The sequence below is a fragment of the Nycticebus coucang genome, chromosome 12 (genome assembly GCF_027406575.1).
Source record: "Nycticebus coucang isolate mNycCou1 chromosome 12, mNycCou1.pri, whole genome shotgun sequence".
NCBI classification, from domain to species: Eukaryota; Metazoa; Chordata; class Mammalia; order Primates; family Lorisidae; genus Nycticebus; species Nycticebus coucang.
In genome coordinates, this window is record NC_069791.1 from 45471556 (window position 1) to 45477555 (window position 6000).

Sequence of the window (6000 nt, forward strand, 5' to 3'; positions counted from 1 at the left end):
TTTTGAAATATTACTTCTATAGTCTTAAGGCTTTTACTTAATTTCTTTCTCCTTTCCTTCTTCTATCTCTCTATATTTCTTATTTAAAATCTCAAAGAGAAGCCAGGAGTGGTGGCTCATGCCTATAATCCTAGCACTCTGGGAGGCCACGGCAGGTGGATTGCTTAAGCTCAGGAGCTTGAGACCAGCCTGAGCAAGAGTGAGATCCCATCTCCACTAAAAACAAAACAACAAAACAAAACAAAACAAATAAGCAAAGCTAGCTGCACATTGTGGCAGGTGCCTGTAGTCCTAGCTACTCAGGAGGCTAACGCAAGAGGATCTCTTGAGCCCAAGAGTTTGAGGTTGCTGTGAACTATGATGTCACAACACTCTACCCAGGGTGACAGAGTGGGACTGTGCCTCAAAAAAAAAAAAAAGAGAAATCTCAAAGAGAAATGATCTTACTGAGTTGTCATTTGCCATTTAGTACAGAGTCACCGCCTAGAATCAAGAGGAACAAAGGATAAAAATCTATTGGCAGAGAAGATGTTAAAAGGCAAGAGCTTGGAGTCGTCTCTGAAGTATCTGACCAGCACAGCAGAATTATTCCCCACAGCTGTCCCTCTACCTTTGTTCTGATTCACACTCCTCTAGTAGCTTTAGGCTTATTAATTAAATCTAGCAAATGATCTGATACTAAGAATATTTTCTGGCTTGTGAGCATTAATACTTTAATCACTGGAAAGAAACGTTGCAAACTTAAATTAATAAATTGACATTGGGTTTATATTAAGTCTCTTGTGAATTTGTTTAGCAGAGGTCAGTACTTTTGAATTTATTCTACTCCAGGGGCTCTGAAAAGTCACATTTGTCAATTAGTTATCATCTCTAGTTAATGTCTTTCCTTTTCATACTAATTATACTGATCACTTCCTGAGAAATTCAATGATTTATTTAATGCTTATTGAACATTCTTAGTATTCTTAGATTCAAGTTTCCATAGCACTATAAAGTGAGATTCAAATCTCCAAGTAAATTTCAAATAATAGACAGACACTGGCTCCGAATATTTGACGGAGTTGATGGCAGAAGGCAATACCTTGACTACGAGTGACAAAAGACCAGGTGGACTGGAGGCAGATGTCTCTAAAAGTTTTAGTTATTATCTTTGTTTCCTATTGCTTTAACAAATTATCACAGTTTCCATTGTTACATTCTTTTTTTCTTTTTTTTTTTTTTAAATTACCAGTGAGTTAGTGGCTTAAAACAACACTAATTTATTACCTTATAGTTCTTAAGGTCAAAAGTCTGCAATGGATTTCATGGGTCTAAAACCAAGGCTGCATTCTTTCCACAGGAGCTACTAGGGGAGCTCCTTGACTTTTCCAGCTCTAGAGGCTTCCCACACTCCTTGGCTCATGGCCCTTCCAGCTAGCAATTCATCACTCTGACCTCTGCTTCCACCATCACATCTTCTCTGACTCTGACTCTCCTACCTCCCTCTTTTACTTTCCAAGAAACTTTGGTTAGATTGGTAATCCAGAAGAATCTCCCCATCTAAGATCCTTCACTTAATTATACCTGAAAGTTCCTTTGTGATATGAAATGTAATAGATCCATTGGCTCTGGAGATAAGGACATATATTTTTGTGGGAGGGGAGGGGAATTATTCTGCCTACCAGAGTTACATTATTTTCTAGTTAGAAGGATTTAGGTGGCAAGACTCTAAAATTGAAAGTAAAGAAAATAGTCATTTAGAGTCACATTTTAAAATTGACATAAAATTTACAAAAAGATATGCAAAATCATCTGAAGATGAGATTACTTCTAGGCAAGCAACCCACACTGTAACCTCTTTAATGTCTTAATCACCAGTAAAATTAAATCAAATTAAAGATAAGGGAGAATAACGTAGGTTCATATTGCTGGTAGTCACCTAAGCATTAAAGGGAAAAGGGAGATTGAGATACAGACATTTTGATTATTTTAGTCCTTATGGAAAGTTATGTGGTTGGGTGCAGTGGCTCAGCCATCTACCACTCTGGGGAATCAGGGCAGGAGGATTGCTTGAGCTTAGGAGTTTAAGACCAGCCTGAGCAAGACCCTCATCTCTACTAAAAATAGAAAAATTAGCTGGGCATTGTGGTGGGCAACTGTGGTCCCAGCTACTCAATAGGTGGAAGCAGGAGGATCATCTGAATCCAGGAGTTTGAGGTTGTCATGAGCTAGGCTGATGCCTTAGCACTCTAAAGAAAAGGATGCATCTAGAATGAATGAGGCAGGGCTTTAATTTATCCTTGCCTTTCAATCATGCTAGGCCTCCTTCTTTGGTATGGGAGAGGAAGTTGAGCAAGGGAATTCCACAAGGCTTAGGTCTTAATAAGACCAGGACTTGTAGAAAATAATATAATGACACAAGATCTGAATTAGATCAAAGAGAAAGCATACTTCCCAAAGAAAGATTTTCTTTGTATTTTTCCTATATTTTATGCATAAAAATTTAATTTGAATGTTGATTAATTAGTTTTCAAAGAGGCAATTAAACTCAGAGAAATTTACATGTGACTTTAGATTCATAGTCCCAAATTATAACATAATTATTAAATATTAATATCAAGATTTCACAAAATAAAAAAAAAAAATTAAATGACCCTAAACCAATAGAAGTTTAGTATGAAAAAGTATGCTGTACTTTAAGCTATTTTTGGTAGATTTATTTAGTAGGCTCTTTCTGTGATCTAGACAGAAAGGTTCTAACATTCTGTTATTTTAGAATTATAGCTTTGAAGATTGAACTTTTACACTTACAAAGCTCAGAAGTGACTACATAAATGGTACTAAGTGCTCACAATTCTCCTTCCTTCTCTCCGATTATGAAAGGACTATAGTATCAAAGGCTATATTTAATTCTGAAGGTTCACAAAAATTTCAGAGAAAGTTTCTTTGCAAATCTAAACTTCTAAGAATTTAGAACTCTTCCCTTCTACTCACTAGGAATTAGTACTAACCTTTTTTGCTTCTTCAGAGCTGTCTGGAAAGTATCTAGCCATGTAATATGAAAAATAGTATTAACAATGGCTGAATACTTTCCGGACATTCTCATATATATTAAGTTCTTTCATCCTTGCCTATAGAGTCTATGGGAAAACACAGAAAACACATGTGGCTTGATGTCTGGAATTCTTCTAGTGGCTCGGAATATTGGATTGGAATATTGTGATTGCATATTGCATTAATTTCAGTTTTTCAGTGAAGCTTTGTTTATTGATATCTGTACTGCCCAATATGGTAGTCATTAGCCAGAGATGCCTTTTGAATACTTGTACGAATGGAGATGTGCTGTAGTGCAAAACACATACCAGATTTCATAGACTTAGTATAAATAAAATAATATAGGAAAATCTTATCAATAATTTTTATGTTGACACTATACTAGGTTAAATAACATTTATTATTGAAATTAATTTCACTCTTTTAAAATCTCTTTTAAAGTGACTGTAAGAAAACTTAAAATAACATATGTCATTTCCATTTGTGGCTTACATTTATATTAAACAGTAACGATCTAGAGCCATTGTGCAATGAAGTATTTTATGTGTTTATATTTTCCAGATACATTTAGACATTAAAATGTTCACTAGAATCATCACTGTGTAATTTATTTTTGAGAAAATCCCTTTAAATGGTACTTTATATCTTCTTAACCAGAGAAAGCAATTTAATACAGGCTTTGCTAATTTTTCTTTTCTTTTCTTTTCTCATTCTCTCTCTCTCTCTCTTTTTGGAGACAGCGTCTCATTCTGTTGCCCAGGCTGGAGTAAAAAGAGGCATGATCATAGCTCACTGTAACATCCAACTCCTGAATTCAAGCAATCTTCCCACCTCAGTTTCCCAGCATAGCAAGGACTATGAGTGCATGCCCAGCTATTTAAAAACATTTTTTGTAGAAACATGGTTACTGTGTTATGTAGGTGGGTCTGAAGTTCCTGGTCTCAGGCAATCCTCATGTCTCAGCCTCTCATACCTGGGATTATAAGTATGAGCCACCACCATTCTGACATTTCTGTGCCACAAATGCCTGGCACATTTTCTCGATAGGCTAGTGTTATCATTATGAAGAACTGTTTTTATTAATATTGTGTTTTATTGATACTCAATAAGCTAATGAATCTTATAGGACTATTGATCTCACTGGTTTTCAGCCTTTTGGCTAAGATCATGTGTATGACTATTACTCTCACATAATATGGCTCCTGGTTGATGTATGATTACAGTTGATAATTTGGTTATGTTTTTCCCAGTGCTTGTAATTGCTTCTTTGCACACTTTTATCCAAAATAATCTTGTACATTCCTTATTAATTAAGAAAATCTGACCATTTTCTAGAGAAAGAAGATAGCCTATGAAGTCTTCAAGCTTTTACAAAATTATTGGTCCTGGTGGCCCATGGCAGGCTCTGCTCCTTTTGTCGACGAAGTCCATGGACTTCATTATAGCTGATTTCCTTGTAGGGCGGAGATATTTCTAGTTTTTGAATTAGTGGTTATGGATTAGATATCTATTTGAATAGCTGCCAAAAGTCTTCCTGCTAACCTATTACCTGTAGTGCAAGGCATTTTCAAATGATATTAGAATTTATACAAACAATTGTTGGGAAAACCGTATGAAAATATATAAGGTATTGACAGATTATAGCTAGAATTATTCTTTGGCTTCTATTTTTGAAGACAATGCTGTGGGTTCAAGCTACAACTTCCATGTTCAAAGGTGGCAAAGTAGGCGAATGTATAATGAACTATTTATATATGAAATTTGATCCTGGGCTAGCAGGTGTAGCCCATTGTTGTTTAGCTATTCGCCTGAGGGATTTCTTGGGCTTTCTTCACATTCTTCATAGTGCAGCTAGGGCTGCATTGTGTACTGCTGCTCTTTCCCAGCACTCCAAAGCTCTGTTGTATTGCCTGATGCTGTGCTTCAATATGTTCTTATAGCATTTATCCTGCTCTCCTTGCGTGTGATTTATTTGACATTGGCTTTCTTGTACAATAGCTCCTTGAATGTCCTGCTGTCTTCCATTCTCTGCATACACACATTCCAGTGGTACATCAATACAAGGACTATCTCAATGCCCAAAGTGACACTATTCCTTATGATGCTGGTAAGAGTTCTGATTTTTAAGTTAACATTCTTCCATCTGTGAGGTAGCAATTTCCTCAAACACACAGACGTCTATTATTATCCATATCACATTGCAGCATAAATAGCTATTTATTAGTAAATTTTATCACTCTAGTGAGAGATTCTAGGATGTCTTCAGCTGCTATGTAATGCTATAGGTGTTTTGTTTTAGATGTTAAGAATTGAACTAAACTGACGAAACTGCTCAATAAGCCCCATTTGGGATGTGCAAAAGACAGAAGGCCTGCAACAAAACAGAAGTTTAGAATGCAACCTTGGTTATGGAACTTCAGTTTATAATGCTAGAATAATAGAGTAATGCTGAGTTAGAGCCAAACTAAATCTATCAGCCTCACAAAAAACATAATTAAATCTCTCATGTACTTCTCTACTTTTATCTCAATAACTGTTGAAGGAAATGGCTCTTTTAGGCTTACACCCATCCACTGTCCTCTCTTTATAAAGAATTTCCTGATAAATCCATGGCAACTATTTCATTACCTTTCCATGGCATTTGATGTTTATAATGAAAACATTACTCTTCAGCCTGCATTCATTGAAAAGGTTGTACAAAGCAGAGCATGGTACAACTTTGTTATCATGCTGATGTAGAATAGGTTAGATAGGACACCATCTATTATTAGGTGACTGCATAAGTCAACATTGCTGCATAACAAACAATGCCAAAATCTCAATTGTTTATAATAATCGCCTGAGGGATTTCTTATATCTGTAGGGTTTCAGATGGAGTTTGCTGTACTTGGCTGAACTGAGCTGGGCTTGGCTCCAGGATGGAGATTGGATATAGTTTTGCTTTTATGTTTCTTTATTTTAGGATCA